A 10,000-nucleotide genomic window follows, 5' to 3' on the forward strand; every position below is an offset into this window, starting at 1 on the left:
AACCACATAGAAACACTACAAACTACACAGACACAATCCTAATGGTAAACCACATATGCCTATTTTCCACCGACAGTACCAGCTCAACTCGCAGCAACTTGGCGTGGCACGACTTGGTTTGATTCCAGGCACGTTGTGTTTCCATCTAGAATAGTACCTCTTCAACGTGGGCGGGTTGCATAGCACGCATGCCCGAAACTGTGCATGCTTACACGCGACACATTAACAGACAGGGCTACACACAGGAGCATCTCCACCTCTGTCACTGTCCATGGTGTGTTCTTGCGTGCTGATCCTGCGATGTTCAATAATCAATCACTATTGTTGACTGTACGCTGATGCTAGTATATAAAGATGCCGGAGTCGTGCCGAAAATGGAATCCCTGTCTGAAATCTATAACGCTATAACTATAACGTATTTTAGTGCCCTTGTAGTTCATTATCGTGAATTTGACATCTTACGTTGTGGGTCGCCTATAAAATATAACATCGCTTTCTGTGACAAGTTGCTCATCCTGTGATGATATGATATAAACACTGCTATAAACTATAAACCGTGTTTTCGTCAGAAGAAGAAATCTTACATATTGCTTTCTGTGATAAGTTGCTCATCTTGACAATCCTAACACCACATAGAAACACTACATCTACACATCTACAAACCTAAAGCAAACCACATGGAAACACTACAAACTACACATCCACAATCCCAACATCACAACATAGAAACACAACAAGCTACATATCTACAATCCTAACGCACACCACATAGAAACACTACAAACTACACATCTACAATCCTAACGCACACCAAATAGAAACACTACAAACTTAACATCTACAATCCTAGTGGTACACAACATAGAAACACTACAAACTACACATCTACTATCCTAAAGGATAACCACATAGAAACACTACAAACTACAAATCCACAATCCTAAAGGTACACCTCATAGAAACACTACAAACTATACATCCACAATCCTAACGCACACCACATAAAAACACAACAAACTACACACCCACAATCCTATTGGTAGACTACATAGAAACACTACCAACAACACATATACAATTCTAACCACATAGAAACACTACAAACAACACATCTACAATCCCAACGTGCACCACACAGAAAGCCGTATGAAAACACAGAAAACTGTATGAATGTTTGTGATATTGTGATATTGCAAGTTATCTCGTGCCTTTTGTACTCACAGAAGAAATGAATGAAATGGAATGGTGGGGTTCATATACATGTAAAACATATTAAATAACATATTGTAGATAATAACATAGAAATATCCTATATGCCACACATGTATGTGACACAAACTGCATGGACACATCTATCCGAGTGTCCACAGATCAACGCAGCTCGGTAAGCTGTGATTGCAAGGCTGTCAACCTATCAGTATACTGATACATTATTGATAATGCAGCTATTCATAAGATCATGTGGTTTGGTGTCACTAATATGGTTTGGATCTACTCTAATTGTCGCCCACTGCACTGTAACAAACAATTTAGGCATTTATGCAAGACTTTATGCAATGTTTAGTTGAACTGCATGGGTTCAAATCCCAGCGTAGGCTACACAGTTTCCCAGCGTTGGCTACACAGGGGGTCATCATTGGACAAGCACATGTTGCTTCCCACTAGCTGATCTAATACTAAATGTAACAGGGCACAGGCAGTACACCTATCTCCATTAGCTGGTCTACTACTGGTACGTAAAGGAGCAGACCCATAGTGAGTGTTGGGAGCGCCACCTGTGTTGGTCCTGTGGTGATGCCTCTGTGTCCTGCGGTCCTCTGTGTCCTATGGTCCTCTGTGTCCTTTGGTCCTCTGTGTCCTGCAGTCATGCCAACACTGATGTGCTCTTCTTCAGCTGCTGCTACAGAGGCATGGGGTGAGATGAGGCGTTAGGCTACTGGACAAATTCTGTTGGGTTTGGATCACACTGCTGTCGATACCATCGAAAGTCTTTTGTAGGATACTACTCGGCAGAATTGAATCTGTTGAGCAGGCTGGTTTTAGGAGAGAGAGGTGCTGCACAGATCAGATCTTTGCTCTGAAGAACATCATCAAGCAGTGTGTAAAATGGAACGCCCCACTGCACATCAACTTCATAGACTTCTGGAAAGCCTTTGACAGCCTTCACCGTGGCACCCTATGGAAGGTTGTGAGAGCATATGAAATTCCTCCAAAAATGGTCACAGTAATGGGGCTGTTCTATGGCCGCTTCGAGTGCAGTGTCATTGTCAATGGAATACCATCGGAATTGGTTCACCGTAGAGTCAGGTGTGCGACAGGGGTGTACCATGTCTCCCATTCTCTTCCTGATGGCCATCGACTGGGTAATGAGGAAGACAACGGCCGATAAACCCAGGGGATTCAGTGGACTTTGTTCTCCTAACTAAAAGACCTAGATTTTGCCGATGACCTTGCTGTTCTCTCCTCTAAATACATTCACCTGCAGGAGAAGACTGACAGACTTAAACGGTATGCAAAGCAAACAGGTTTTGAACATTGATGCCTCCAAAACAAAAATGACATGCATTAATGCCACTCCAGATGCACCAACCACAGTGGATGAAGAAACCCTCGACAATGTCGAAGAGTTCACCTACCTGGGAAGTCTTGTCCGCAAAGACAACTCAACATCAAAGGACTTCTGAGCAAGGCTAGGGAAGGCCCATGGTGCTTTTGCAAGGCTTCATCCTATATGGAGGTCAAAGCAGTAAAGCCTCAAAACAAAGATCAGATTCCTTGCACAATAAATGTGTATTAAATGCCGATTACGATGGCTAGGACATACTCAGGATGGACCAGGATCGTATCCTAAAGGTCGCACTGAGGTCGACCCCAACTGGGAAAAGGAGTCAAGGTCGACCAAAAACAACCTGGCGACAAACCTTGACCGCTGAGCTGAAGGAGATGAACCTTACATGGGGCGAGGCACAGCATGCAGCGCAAGACAGGTCCCGACGGAGGCAGATTAATGAGGCCTTATGTCCCACCTGGGACGAAGGGGATTAATGAAAAAAATAATGAACCTTCAGGGCGCACTCACACTACGTCATCTGTAAAGTGCCCAAGTCCGTTTCACACCTGTACCGTGGTCAAGTCTAGATCGTTTGGCCAGTGTGAGCACACCAACCGTACTCAAGAACAGTTAAAATCCGTGCCCTGAGCACACTTCGGAGAGGTGTGCTCAGGCCACGGTATAGATGCTAATGAGCCGACACGCACACACGCACGGCTACACAACCTGAGCTGGATGACGTATAGTCCATGCGACCCTTCTTTCCCATTAAACAATAAACATGACGGCAAGCGGTTCACGATGGTGCGATAGTGAAGTTGAGTTTTTGATCAAAAACCCCCGTTCGTCACGGCTTTCTTGGTTCACTGGAGAAGGTGGGGCTGCACACAGAGTCTAGACCTCTTTAGAATAATTTGCACACTCATGTGCAAGTTATGGTTTTTTTATGAATAAAGACACCCGCATGCAAGAATGAATTCACGTCTGAGTGTAGGCTACAAACGCGATTAATTATTTACAAGTGCAAAAATGCCAACATATTCTTTATTTTGCCGACCACTTGTTTTTTATCCAGACAAAAGCCACGTAAGGACAGTTCCTCTGCGTCTCTCTCGTAGGTCGCACCATCTTCCAACGTCTTTGTTGAACACGACTGCATCACCTTCTCTCACATGATCAGCAGTTTGCGGATTTCACTTTCTCTCAAGTTAGAAGTTAACTGCTCATGATCATATCGCTGCTTTGTCTCTGTGGAGACAGTGCAGCAACACCTCTACCCAACCCCCCCCCCCCCCCCAGGAGCCGCGGAGCCGTCGCATTTAAAACAGAATTAAACCCATAAACCGTCAATGTGTGTAGGGTCCGGGAGGGTAAATTGGGGTTCTAGCTCAAGCAGGCAATTTACCCCGGGGAGGGTAGACACGCGGTCCGTGCTGCGCAAAGCGCATAAAATGGCCTATTTGGCTGTATCTGAGTAGAACGGCTCCAAATAAGCAACAAAGTCAGTAAAGTGTCAACTGTGTTCTCTGTGTGGTTCTACTAAGCAGCGGACGCTTGGTGGTGACGTATTACGACGTGATGACCTACGTTCAAGAGGCAGCCGTACTCAGGCCCAGTTGAGATTGTCTAGTGTGAGCACAGGCCAGCGCACAGAAGGGGGAGGGGGCCAATCCTACTTGAGCACGGTACAGGTGTGAAACGGACTTGGGCACGGTACAGATGGCCTAGTGTGAGTGCGCCCTAAGACTACCAACCTTTTAAGTTGTAGTTTTTCTTTAGCCAGTCCTGTTGGGTGTGTGTGTGTGTGTGTGTGTGTGTGTGTGTGTGTGTGTGTGTGTGTGTGTGTGTGTTTGCGTGTGTGTGTGTGTGCGTGTGCTTGCATGTTTGTGTGTATGTGTGTGTGTGCTTGTGTGTGTGTGTGTGTGTTTTTATGTGTGTGTTATCAATGTGGCGCATTTCCTCAAACTCACACAACTGGATAATGGCTGTAGGCTGTTGCTCCAATGAATGCCTCTCTTTGTATCTACTGTTGTTTGGGACATTTTGTATTTTATAAGTGTGTTGTGAGTGTGTGTGTGTGTGTGTGTGTGTGTGTGTGTGTGTGTGTTTGTGTGTGTGTTTGTGTATGTGTGTGTGTTCGGTGTGTGTGTGTGTGTGTGTGTGTGTGTGTGTGCATGCTCTCTATCATGTTAATCATCATCACCACCACTGGTATCAATAGTTGTGCTTGGAGCCTGGGGACATACAAAGCATCTCATGAATAGATATTCTAGTCAATACACACACAATCACACACACACACACACACACACACACACACACACACACACACACACACACACACAGACACAAAAACCAACACACACAGACACACACACATACACTCACACAAACAGACACACACACACACACACATACACAACTATTGTACAGTATATAGACAAACCACCAAACAATATAATAGAGTGATATATGCAAGACGAGAACGATTTGGGGTTGCAGTGGTTCAGAATACAAAATGAGGAAGCCACTATGAAATAAATAATATCTGTGTACACACGTGTGCATATGCACCCCATGGACGACCCTCATGGCCACAGCCCATGGTGCAGAGAGAGCCAGCCATGAGGAGGAGAGGTATCTATTAGGCAGAAGCTAGCATGGCCTCTGGGCTCTGATTATTGTTTACAGATCATTTATACATTAATGGGCTGGCCATGGATCAACCACTCGTGAGAGGGATTAAACAGGAAGTAAAAATAAAACCAACAGCAGCCTGAAAGCTATAGGAGTCCATCGACCATCCATATGGAGGGTGTTACCCAGAACCATCACATTACACTGATTTCATATTCAAGATATCCCACTGCAAAACCAAGGAGGTGGAAGGATGATAATAATGATTGTTGTTGAGAAGGAGGTTGCCTGTTTGTCTCAGCTACCAGAGCTCTTCCTCATTAATAAGGGCTGCTTAATCGAGGCCCAATGAAAGACTGTGTTAGAATAAATAATGTTAGGAACTATGGTTGGGATATCATTCAAGTGTGTGTGCCACCGTGGCTGTCATCGACATTGGGCCACGTGGAATGTTTGACAGAAAATAATATGAAATGACATAAACAGCAGAGGACATGCGCTCGCCATGGGACAGTGGCGGGCCGAGTCCGCGAGAGATCTTTATCCGCTCCCCTTCCGTTTCGCAAAATCAGGGCTGATGGTTTTATTTTGGCTCTCCACATTGTATTTGTATGTACTCCAGATGGAGTGCATTTATAAATAAATACAGTAGGCCGTGGTATTGTTGTGAAACACTGAGCATAGACACTCAAAATCAGGAGAGATGTGCCATAACACTGTGGCAGAAAGCAGACCAGAAACAGCCCCTGGAACGGAGCTGGGGCTAGATGTAGGAGGAGACCAGTGGAAGAAGACCTCAGCTAGGAGGAGACTAGTGGAAGAAGACCTCAGCGAGGAGGAGACCAGTGGAAGAAGAGCTCAGCTAGGAGGAGACCTGTGACAGAAGACCTCAGCTAGGAGGAGACCTGTGGAAGAAGAGCTCAGCTAGGAGGAGACCTGTGACAGAAGACCTCAGCTAGGAGGAGACCTGTGACAGAAGACCTCAGCTAGGAGGAGACCTGTGACAGAAGACCTCAGCTAGGAGGAGACCTGTGGAAGAAGAGCTCAGCAAGGAGGAGACCTGTGACAGAAGACCTCAGCTAGGAGGAGACCTGTGACAGAAGACCTCAGCTAGGAGGAGACCTGTGGAAGAAGAGCTCAGCAAGGAGGAGACCTGTGGAAGAAGACCTCAGCTAGGAGGAGACCTGTGACAGAAGACCTCAGCAAGGAGGAAACCTCAGACTGAAGACCTCAGAACCCAGGAGGGGACTCCATATTTCAAAAGGGTCCAGGAGGGGACTCTGTAGTCCAACGGGAACCGGGAGGGGACTTTGTAGTCCACCACGTCCCAGAATAAAATACAGAATACATATACACAGAATAACATCCTAGAATGACCCTCTGGTGCATCAGTTCATGCAGAACAATGGTTTGAAGACCTGACAATGGCAAAGGGCTCAGCTGTGTGCGCCTGCACTCTGATGAATCATATAGGAGCATACGCCATGCTGCGTCCCCAGCAGATGCCAGAGGATCTATGGGACCGAGCTACCGGTCGCCTGAATCTCGTTCCAACGTTTCAATCTCTGAACTGATCGAAGGCCACTGCTACAGCGTCACACAGGAGGGTCGTAGGCAGCTGTCCTCAGCACTGCTGCATGGGGATTTGACAGATGCTGATGGTAAATGTTAAAGGTTAAAATGTTACTGTAGCAGGTCAGTGAGCGCCAAGTCAGTGAGACCAAGTTCGCCGTCCCTCACTGGGAGCTTGTTTATTTCAATCAAAAGCAACACAAAACAGAGGCTTGAAACTATAAATCCACAAAGTCCGGGAGAGTCCTCGCGTTCAGCGCTCCGCGATCTGTGATCTCTGCTGGGGATCGTGTTGGATCTCTCCCTCTCTCTCTCTGCTCCCGTTTTTTTTACTACAACATGAAGCAGGCACATAAATACACACTCCCTGATTGGCCTGATTGAGAGCAGGTGCCCGCAATCAGGCCCAAAAGAAATTAAATTCTGCTGAGCAGTTTTCACTTGGCCTTAAATGTATGTGTTAAATGGTTGAACTGCCCATTAAAGGACCTGATATACTTCCAACTGAATTTTAATTTGCTTGATTGCAAAGGCTGTGGAACATCTGCCGAATACTACAGAAAATGACAACTTTTCATCGGATTGCTCCGGACTTGCCATTTCTGCTGCTTCATCGAATCTGTTTGGTGTGTGCGTGTGTGTGTGTGTGTGTGTGTGTGTGTGTGTGTGTGTGTGTGTGTGTGTGTGTGTGGTGAGCGTGTCCTGGCTTGTGTGTAAAAACACTGGCTCCGATTGGCTACCATGAAACATGACTCTGCCTTAGCTAATCATAATCGCTTATCTCGTTGTTAACCCACCCGGTCTCCTCACTAGCAGTTTGTGTTTGGAGCCAGGGGTGTGTTCGGATTACACAGTTTATTCAATCAATTCATAGTAACGCACCGCATTTGACGTACAGTAACGGTAACGGCGTTGTAACGACGGAAACAGTAATTAGTTAGATTACCCCGTTACTGAAAAAATAACGGTGTTACCTAAAGCCGTTCTTTTGAACAGCGTTATTACAAACACTGGTGCTGATACTGTTCTGGGGAAAATAGGACGTAGCTTGAGGTGGGGCATGCATTTCTCGGCCCTGGGATGTTTATAGAATGCTTTAGGGGAATAATATGCTTTTACACTCGAGTAGGAGGTTGTGTAGTTGCGAGTAGGAGGGCCATGGCCAAACACGCATGTAAATGTGAGGGATACGAGGGTGGATAGGCTCCTGGTCTGGTCTAAGTCCTGCTAGCACACTGAAACACAAGACATCCCCTCTCCCCGCTCCGCCACTCCGCCTGTGTCCTCTTCAGGTGAGGAATGTGTTCTATGGGCTGACACCGGGCTTTAGTTCATCCCAATTATGTTGGCTCAAAGTCTGTTTGTCCAGGGGTGGTGGACCGTTCCATTGTGTAGATATTATGGTATGCTTCTTTGTGTTATGGTAGGCCTGGATAAGGGCCACACTTGGGACAACATGGGACCAAATATTGTGGTGACTCAAAATGAAGAAAGAAAGATACGAACACTGAACACTGAACACTCACATTTGATTACCTTTAATCATGTTCACACACACACACACACACACACACACACACACACACACACACACACACACACACACACACACACACTCTCGCACACACCCACCCACACAAACCTACACCGGAGAAACAGAGCAATGTGAGGATAAAAAGTGACACATAATCAATCCCTCTATTGATTTCTTGATGGCCATTTCATTTGTTGTTGGTGGAGGGCATACTTTCCCCCGACGGACCCATCACTCACCCCTGACGGCACAAAGCAACCTGTCTCTCTGACCACACTAAAGCCCCTGGTGCTCTGCTTTCATGATCTGATTATATATGGGGGTTACAGGTTGTGGCTTCTTTTAACAACTTAGCGACTTAAAAGAAGAGATCAGCCGATAAGAACGATGGCTGTGAGGTTCACCTCCACCCCGGCCTCCCGCTGGCCCCGTTAGACAGAGCTTCACACAACACACCTGTGGTATGGTTCAGAGACAAGTATAAGGGCTACCCACACACACACACACACACACACACACACACACACACACACACACACACACACACACACACAGACACACACACACACACACACACAACTTACGCATGCACTCTCTCTCTCTCTCTCTCTCACTCTCTCTCTCTCTCTCTCTCTCTCACACACACACACACACACACAGAACTTACAGACATAATAATAATGAATAATAATAATAATAATAATAACAATTGATTGAATTTATATAGTGCTTTTCTAGACACTCAAAGACGCTTTACAATGAAAAGGGGGGGGACCTCACTAACCACCACCAATGTTTAGCACCCACATGGGTGACGCAAGGCAGCCAATCCGCGCCAGGTGAGATTAATGAATCAGCCTTTTAAACAGGGGGATGATTAGGGGGCCAGATTGAATGAGCCAGGTTGGGCAGTTTTAGCCAGGACACTGTGGAATCCCCTACTCTTTGTGATAAGTGCCCTTGGATCTTTTATGACCTCAGTGAGTCAGGACCTCGATTTTACGTCTACTCCGAAGGACGGCACCTTCCACAGCACAGTGTCCCTGTCACTGCACTGGCACATGCGCTCTCACACACACACACACACACACACACACACACACACACACACACACACACACACACACACACACACACACACACACAGACAACTTACACATTTGCTCTCACATACGGACACAGACAACATACACCTGTGCTCTCACACACACACACACATACACATACATACAACTTACAGACATGCGCTCTCTCTCTCACACACACACACACACACACACACACACACACACACACACACACACAGGCGCACACACATACACACACTACCTACACGCATGCCACAAACACACACACACACACACACACACACACACACACACACACACACACACACACACACACACAATACTTTCAGTGTGATGACCAGGTGAGGAACCATCCATCACTGAAAAAGAACAGCAAACACTTCACCTGAAACCCTTTCTTAGCAGACATTCCTTACAGCTATGTCTTCACAAAGACTGTTTAACCCTTTAACACTGAATTATTTAGTCAATTTTAGGGGAACAAAGGCAAAGTAAACATTGCTTCATTAATGTGTAAGGCAAACTAAATGACCAAGGGAATATACCAACCACCTGGACTTGGCTTATTTTACCTAACCTCTTTTTCTTGCTGTATGTCTCCATTTCCGCATTATTATC

The sequence above is a fragment of the Pollachius pollachius genome, assembly GCF_949987615.1.
Source record: "Pollachius pollachius genome assembly, chromosome: 3".
Taxonomy (NCBI): Eukaryota; Metazoa; Chordata; class Actinopteri; order Gadiformes; family Gadidae; genus Pollachius; species Pollachius pollachius.